The sequence below is a fragment of the Cervus canadensis genome, chromosome 28, assembly GCF_019320065.1.
Source record: "Cervus canadensis isolate Bull #8, Minnesota chromosome 28, ASM1932006v1, whole genome shotgun sequence".
Classification (NCBI taxonomy): Eukaryota; Metazoa; Chordata; class Mammalia; order Artiodactyla; family Cervidae; genus Cervus; species Cervus canadensis.
In genome coordinates, this window is record NC_057413.1 from 46761821 (window position 1) to 46770893 (window position 9073).

Here is a 9073-nt window from a genome sequence, read left to right on the forward strand (position 1 = left end):
ATGGACTGTAGCCTCAAGTGAGCTTGCTGCTACTGCTAAGTCATGTCAGTCGTGTCCGATTCTGTGCGACCCCGTAGACGTCGGCCCACCAGGCTCCCGTCCCTGGGATTCTCCAAGCAAGAATACTGGAGTGGGTTGCCATTTCCTTCTCCAGTGCATGAAAGTGAAGTGAAAGTGAAGTGGCTCAGTCGTGTCTGACTCTTCGTGACCCCATGGACTGTAGCCTACCAGGCTCCTCTGTCCATGGGATTTCCCAGGCAAGAGTACTGGAGTGGGTTGCCATTGCCTTCACCGGGGCTAAATCTGGTTCCAACACCCTGGGCTGTGGCCTCCAGAGGTGTTCAGAGCAGGCTTCTCCGAGAAGATGTGGTACTGGAGGAGCCACGAGGGGAAGCTAAGACTCAGCAGGAGAGCTTGGCAAGTGGGGCAACAGCTGAGAGAAGGCAGGTTAGAACGTTTACAGCTCTGACTGCAGTAGTGGGGGCTGATGTGGGAAATGAGGGAGTCAGGCTGTGGAGAGTCCAAGGCCAGCTGGGGGTCCCGGCTGGGGGCGGGGGGCAGCACCCAAGAGAGGGTTGAGGGCAGAGGCAACCCAACCGATATCAGCTGTGGGGGAAAAGTAGCTGTGGGGTGAGTGGGCTAAGCTGGGACTGTGGGGGCTGGTTAGGTGGCTACTGGGGCTGTCCAGGTGACAGGTAATGGAGGTTGCTTTGGGAAATGATATCAGGAAGCTTTTTGAACAGAATAGAAGCTGGGACCAGGTAGCTGCATGAGAGAAGAAAGGTCCAAAATGACCTCAGCTGGTGTATCTGAAATGTCTGTTTATGGGAGAGGGAGGAGGTCAAGTGTGGCACATTTTCACAGTGGAATATTAGACTGTGGAGAAAAGGAGTCCACAGCGCAACTTGTCATAAGCAGGGTACATTTGAGGGGGAAAATGGAAGAAAGATACACAGCGCTGCTGGTTACACGGTGCTTTGAAGCCATGCATGTGTAAGCCACATATACATGTCATGAACATTTAAAGAATTTGTAGGAATGATAAATAACAAACTCAGGATGGTGGTTGCCTCTCTGGGAAAGGGAAGATGCCATGAGAAAGGGTACTCAAGGGGCTTCAAGTATATCAATAATATTTATTCTTGAGCCGGCTTGTAGGAACACAGGGGTTCATCCCGTTATTCCTGATACTTTTGTGTGGCTGGATTATTTCATTTAAAAACAAAAGAACGATTCCAAGGATTGGGTCCTGGGCCAAAGGAAGAAATCTCACTCCTTCAGCCCCTCTGGGCTCAAGATAGGGCCAAGGAAGAGGTCTGTCATTCAGCTGGGCCTGCAGGGAGGGGCAGGACAAACAAGCTGGACCTGCACAGAGGGGCTGGAGAGATGAAACTTGCTGAAGTACTGATCCATCTGGGCCCACATCTGGTGGTGGGCCAAGAAACGTGGCTGGGAAGGAAGGCAGAGATGGAGGAGGCAATCAGGGAGGCGAGCCAGGTGAGAGGGCAGCCTGAGGCCCAGGCAGGGGCTCTGCAGGGCGGGGCTGAGGTGTTCAGGGAGGGCAAAGCCTGGAAGAACCACCCCTGCTCAACCACTACCATCGCCACCACGGACTGGGCAACAGGAAGCCCCTGGCTCCCTAGGAGAGCATCTACTCTGAGAGAAGGGAGTTGTGTTAAGGAGGCCATGTATGGAGCGGAAAGGGAGGCAGGGGTGTAAACTCTCTCTTCACCGAGTTTAGCAGCAGAGGGAGAGGGAAGTGAGGACCCCAGCGGGGAAGGGAATAGACTTGGCATGTCAAGAAAAGGTTTTGCTATCTGTTTTCTTGACTGTATTGATGTTGTGGGTTTTGATACATATTTAAGTGGGGGTAGGAGAGGGCAGCAGAGGTTCAGCGTGACTCTCCCATGAGGACCCGCCCTTGTCCATCAGACTAGGCGCCTCTCATACCCCGTCCTTGTTATCTCCCCCAGGGCTCGGGCTCAGCTGCTCAGGAGGAGGGCTGGGGTCTGCTCCGGGAGGGGGAGTCTGGACACAGTCATGGGGGAGAGAGGGAGCAGAGGCCCTGGCCTGGACCTGGTGATGCTGATCCAAAGGAGGGGAGACCCAGCCTAGTGAAGGTGAAGGTGAAGTTGGCTCTGACACCCGACGTGGAGGTGAAAGAGAAGTAGGGAAGTGGAGGTGGGGCAGGGGGCTGGTCAGCGCCTGGAGCCAAGACATCACCCTGAGGCCTTGACCCTGAGGGCCTGCCCACCCCCTTCGCCCCTGCCCCTCTGTGCTGGCCACCCTCACCCACCCACCCCTCTGTCCACACACATTCCTCTCCTCCATCTCCCCTCTTCCTCATTCTGCTCTTCTCCCTGCTTCCCAAAGAACACTTGGCCATGATGGGCTGTTCTCAGACGCCTTCTCCCACGGTCCATGCTGGTCCTCACCATCACCCTCCCCCCAGGCCTGACCCAAGCCCAGCTTGGCTATCTGATTTTGCTTCCACACCAGAAAGTCAGTCACCCCAGACCATCCCTCTGATCCTCCCCACACCTTGGAGCACACGTAAGTCGATCTACAAATCTTTACGGAAGCCCTGCTCTCTATCCAGGCTGGTGTCGAGTGCCATGAGGAATGCTGGAAGGAATAGCTAAGCACAGACCCTGCCCTTGCGGGGCAGACAGAACAGTTAGGGAAGAAAGACAGATACGTAAAGGAGTGAAATAATAAATCAAGTTAAGACAGCGTGCAAAAGAACATGCTCTTTTCTGTTTTGCTGTGAGCACTCTTTGGTACAAAGGTCCTTCTAATGACACTTTCAAGGAGTTTAATTATTTAAACAATCTTCCTATCAAAGTGTTATTAATATGGTGACAATGAAGGCAGCAGCATAGAAAAGAATAGACACAGACAAATAATGAAATGTAACTATAAAGTCAATCACTCACACATTCAACATTTATTGAGAACTTAATGCATGTGAGATACAGAACTAAGCCCTGAATGTACAGGATGGAGAAGACCCAGTCCCTCCCCTCAAACAACCCCAAAGGAGGACAGATGTCAGCCAAAAATGGCAATACGACTTTTTGATTCAAGGTTGGAAACCTAGAAGAGGGTGTGGGCAATTTCTGGGGTAACTCAGGGAGCTCAGTGTCAGAGGCAGCATTTACAATGAGTCTTGGGAGGTGTGCATGCAGAGGGATCAGGGTCGGGAAGGGACCGGTGTGTTCAGAGTGGCTGTAACCAGGCCCAGTGGTCTCAGCAGGAGAAACAGGCTGGGAGAGGCAGATATAGGAGTCATATTGTGGAAACTCGCCTGCCTACTCAGAAACTGGGACTTGTTGCTCTAGACAAAATATTTGGGGGCCATGAGTGACATGACTGTGGCAAGTTTATTTGTTTGAAGACATTTCGTAGATTAGATGTGAAGGGAAAATACTTGAAGATCACTAACAGGCTGTTCATTCAGGCCTGGGTATGAGAGGCCGGATCTCGGTGGCTGCTTCAAACAGAGGAGGGGAATCGGTAGGGACCGCAGAGGAAGAGAGAAGGGGAGAGTGCCCACAAACAGGAGGCAAAGGGGACAAAGGGGCAGAGAGGACCCTGGGGTGTTAAACCGTAGGTAACAGAGCAGCCGGAGCCACTGGCAGAAATCAGGACCTACAGAGAATCAGAACCTTATTTTGCAGAAGAGGATGGGGGAGTGGTCTGGGTCAAGTTGAACTTGAGGTGACCACAGAGATTTCAACTGGAGCACCTCTAATTAGAGGTGGCAAGTTGAGCTCATGCATTTTCCTCCTGAAGCCCTGCTAAACTACACAGAGGGACTTGTTCTTAAGGTGTAGATTCGTAGAAACCAGTAGAACAAGGGAGGAGACAACAGCAACAAGTTTTGGAAGCTGGAGAGAGGATGGGCAGAGAAAGCTGAGTCCTCAGCCAGAGGTGAGGGCAGCTGAGAAGCAACCCCACTCCCCAACTCAGTCCGGGCTAGATTGGCATGGGTTACTTCCAGAAGCAGGGATAAGGGTGAATTTTAAAAAGTAAAACGGAAGCGGTTGTCAGGGGTTGGGAGGAAGGAAGGATGAATAGATGGAGCACAGGATTTTTAGGGCAGTGAAAATAATGTGAAACTATATGGCAAGTACGTGCCTTTACACATTTGTCCAAACCCATAGAATGTTCAACACCCAGGGTGAACACTCATGTAAACTATGGACTTTGGGGACAATGGTGTGTCCGTGTAGGTTCATCCACTGTAACAAATGTCCCCTGGGGTGAGAATGTTGATGGTAAGGGAGGCTGTGCGTGTGTGGGCAGGAGAGCAGGGGGTGTACGGGAACTCACTACTTTCCACTCAACTTTTCTGTGAACCTAAAACTTCTCTAAAAAGAAATTAAGTCTATGGACTTCCCTGGCAATCCAGTGGTTTAAGACTTCGCCTTCCAGTGCAGGGAGTGTGGGTTCAGTCCCTGGTCTGGGAACTAAGATTCCACATCCTTCCTGGCCCAAAGGCCAAAAACCATAAAACAGAAGCAATAGTGTAACAAATTCAATGAAGACTTTGAAAATGGTCCCCATCAAAAAAATCTTTAAAAAATAAAGTCTGTTAAAAAAAAAAAAGCAAACAAGCTAAAAGTCAATTTAAGGAGCAGTTAGTCCTCCAAATCCCCTCCCTTACTCTGTGCAGGTCAGTCCCTTTCCCTGCCGGTATCATCGCAGGTGATGGGAGATGCATATTCTAGAGTGAGTAAGACGGAGAGTCTTTAGGCTGGGGAACACAGATGTAGGAGAGGCAGGGTCATGACAGGGGGAGTGCGTGAGACTCTGACATCAAGAGGGACATTTTTTTTTAGTGTTTTTTAAAATGTATTTATTTATCTATTTAGTTCTGGTTGCCCTGGGTCTTCGTTGCTACTCGAGGACTTTTCTCCAGCTGCAGCGAGCAGGGGCTACTCTTCGTTGCAGTGCACGGGCTTCTCTTGTTGTGGAGCACAGGCTCTAGGCCCATGGGCTTTAGTAGCTGTGGCACATGGACTTTGTTGCCCCACAGCATGTGGGATCGTCCCAGACCAGGGTTAAACCCATGTCCCTTGCATTTGCCGGCGATGCTTAACCACTGTACCACCAAGGAAGTCCTCAAGGGTTTCTCAAGGGCGGAGGCAGCAAAGGCCCGCCCACAGTCGCAAAGCTTTTAGAGTTGCTTTCTTCAACAGGAACCCAAAGATTCACAGACACATGAGGAAAGCATCTAATATGAAAAACAGAGATCAAAACAAACAGATGAAAACAATTTGGAGGATACCATTGTGCAGACAGAAGGAAACTTTTTTAAAAATTATTTATTCTCAGAGAAAATGATATTGCAACCATGAGATCAGAATAAGATGCTATAAAAATGAACATTCAGGGAACAAAATAAGGTCTCAGAGATTTAAAATATAACAGGAATGAAAATTAAACAGGAAGACTGGAAGTTAAAGATATCCTCCCAAACTGTAGCAAACAAAGAAAGAAAATCAAAGAAGGAAAACAGGGAAAAAAAAAAACAGAGAAGAGAAAAATCCCTTAAAAATTATTTCAAGAGCTCTTTCCCTTCAGCAGGCCACAGACAATCCGCCCTGCCTGGTGTTACAGGTATTGTAAGAAAAAGTCATACCCAAAATCTCCCTTCTGCTTCTGCCAAAGTGTCCCTGATGCTAAGATTAGTATCACTGACCTGGGGCAGAAGAAGGCAAAAGTGGATGAGTTCCTACTCTGTGGCCACATGGTATCGGATGTGTATCAGCAGTTCTCCTCTAAAGCCCTGGAGGCTGCCCATATTTGTGCCAACAAGTACATGGTGAAAAGCTGTGGCAAAGATTGTTTTCACATCCGAGTGCAGCTCCACCCCTTCTATGTCACCTGCATCAACAAGATGTTGTCCTGTGCTAGAGTGATAGACTCCTGACAGGTATGCAAGATGCCTTTGGAGAGCCCCAGGGCACAGTGTCCGGGGTCCACACTGCCCAAGTCACGATGTCCAATCTCACCAAGCTGCAGAACAGGAAGCCTGTGACTGAGGTCCTCTGCAGAGCCACGGGAAAGTTTCCTGGACACCTGAAAATCCATATCTCCAAGAAGCGGGGATTTACTAAGTTTAAAGCAGATGAATTTGAAAACACGCTGGCAGAAAAGCAGTTCATCCCAGATGGGTGTGGGGTCAAATATATCCCCAATCGTGGCCCTCAGAACAAATGGTGGCCCTTGTGTTCATGAGAGTCACGGCACTGTCCCCTGCTTATGCCCACCAATAAATCCTACTTTCCAATAAAAAAAAAAAAAAAAATTACTTCAAGAGCATTTCCCAGAATTGATGGACATGAGTTTCCAAACTGAATAGGCCAAAGAGCATATAAAAATCTCCCCTGACCAAAGCACAACATCATGGAATTTGAGAACACTGCTGACAAAGAGAAGATATTACAAACTTCTAGAAAGAAAACTGAATCACATGAAAGGATCAGGACTCAAAACAGCATTGGTTGTTTAAGAGAACTGTCATAGAACATGAGGGAGTTTTGCCTTCAAAGTTCTAAGGGAAGATTTTTTCCAACCTAAAATTCCATACCCTGCTTAACTATTAAGTGTAAAACACAAACAGGCCAAGACATGCAAATTCTCCCCAAATTACAACTTCCATTGACCGTGTCTCACAGTGGGAGGGTGGAGAGTGTGTTCCCTCTGCAAACACAAGACAAAGACATCAGAAAACCAGCAGAAGAGAGAGATTAGGATCAGTGCCTGAAATAGACAGCCAGTAGGTCCTCCTGCAGAAGTGAAAGGGCTCTGGGAGCAATTTCTTCAAGAAGATGAAATGCACAGAATGCCTAAAACTTGGACTTATTGAGATGAGATCTATACTATCGGGCAAGATTTGGGGACTGAATCACTAACATGGATAAGGAAAACAAAGCAAATTTTAAAAAGAGAAGCTCACTCCATAGAGAACAAATGTTGAAATAATATTAATAATATACTACGTGGTTTAGCTATAAATAACAATTAGTCATAAAGATGAAGACATTGATGGGACTTCCCTGGTGGCCCAGTGGTTAAGACTATGAGCTTCTGTTGCAGGGGGCCCAGGTTCAATTCCCCCGACTGGGGAGTTAAGATCCCACAGGCTGTGAGGTGCGGCCAAAAAAATTAAATTTAATTTTAAAAAGTGAAGACATTGAGTTTCCATCCAACCAAGAGGATGATATAACCATATTGGGAGAATGGGGGAGACAAGCAGGGGTTCTAGGCGAAGGTTTTAATGGGGAGGGTGGATAAAAGAAAATTTAATCTACATCTTATAAAGTGAAAACTTAGGGACTTCCCTGCAGTCCAGTGGTTAAGATTTCACCTTCCAATGCAAGGGGTGCGGGTTCGATCCTTGGTCAGGGAGCTAAGATCTCTCATGACTCCCAGCCAAGAAGCTAAAACATAAAACAGAAGCAAGATTGCAACAAATTCAACAAAAACTTAAAGATCCACACTGGAAAAAAAAAAAAAAACTTAAAAAAAAATTAAGTAACAACTTAACTGGCACCTAATACTGAAAAGTCAAAAACTAGTGATGCAAGTCTCTTCTACAGAAATGTGTGATGCTAAAACTCAAAGGAATCATCTAAAAGAATTGACAGTGCCTGTGCCTGGGGAGTTGGGGGTGGGCTGAGGGGGTGGCAGTGGGGGCCAGAGAGCCAGGTCACTGCTGCTTTCTTTACAAGGCTGATAGAGCTCCATCTTTTCAACCATGGCGCAGCACGTAATCCTCTCTGGTCTAATTTCATGCTTATTCACCTGCCTGTCTCCCAGAAGGCGAGCTTTACAAAAACCAGCACCCAGCCCAGTACGTGTCAGACAGCAGACCACATGCTTGTGGACTGAATCATCGTAGGTTCAAGCTGGGAGGAGACTTTCATTTCAACCTGATCGTTTTACAGGTTAGAAAACTGAAGCCCCAAAAAGAAAGGGGATGTTCCCTAGGGCTCAGGTGGTGAGTGACAGCTCCCAGGCTACCCTGTCAACCTCTGGATTCTCTGTCCATCCTCCTGCAAGCCCAGGGGCTGTCTTCGAATCTGCAGAATCAGTGACAGTTTGAAAACTGAGCAGCTCTCGTGGGGAGAGGATTTAAAGAGGGAGGAGAGGCAACAGGAAGAGGGGAGACAGCACCCGGGCAGAGGTAGAAGTGATTCCTACTGGAACGCCGTGGCCTGGCCAAGCCAGGAGAATGGCAGCATCTCCCAGAAGGGGAGGCGACCACCTGGGACCCACCAGGGGCTTCTCCCTCTGAGACCCCACTGATGCTCAGAGCTCCAGATCATACCATGGCTTGCCATACAGGGATCAGCATGATGCTACTGCTGCTGCCAAGTTACAGAATGGCCCCTGGGATGCTGCAGCAGAAAAACAGCACATCTCCGTGTTTTCCGGGAGCAAAAGCAGCCCCAAAGGGCGCTCACTGCTGCTTCCAAATACCACCCAGTACATCCACGTCGGGATTCCCAGGTGGCTGCAGCGGTAGATAACCCGCCTGCCAGTGCAGGTGGATGTAAGAGACACAGGTTCAATCCCTTGGTGGGGAAGATCCCTTAGAGAAGGTCACAGCAACCCACTCCAGTGTTCTAGCCTAGAGAATCCCAGGAAAGAGGAGCCTGGCGAGCTGCAGTCCCTAGGGTCGCACAGAGTCAGACACGACAGAAGAGACTTAGCACGCACGCACATCCACGTTAGGTGGAAATCAGCTTTCACCCAGATCCCTATTGTCAGCAAGGTCTGGCTTTCAGCTCCGTGACTTCTCCAGAGAAGGGTGGACCGGAGGTGGAGAGTGACGCTCCACGGTGCCCTCTGGTGATTTCACGTCATCCCTCTCACCTCTCCCTCTGTCCCAGGCTACTGCACAGAAGTGTCCTTCTCTTCCCAGGGCTCCAGTGAATGCCTGTCTGTTAGTAAATTCACACAAACTGAGGCCCGGAGGGACTCTTGGCTACCCAGCTCTGAACGCCGGTGCGGGTTCTACAGGCCTGAGGAGATACTAGTCTTGTCAATGTACCCTCTC

The 9073-nt window shown here is 48.9% G+C and overlaps 1 pseudogene; it reads left to right on the forward strand.

Annotated features, from left to right (window-relative positions):
* The first annotated feature begins 1467 nt into the window (after window positions 1-1467).
* Window positions 1468-6246, forward strand: LOC122429297 (annotated as a pseudogene).
* Window positions 6247-9073: the final 2827 nt, after the last annotated feature.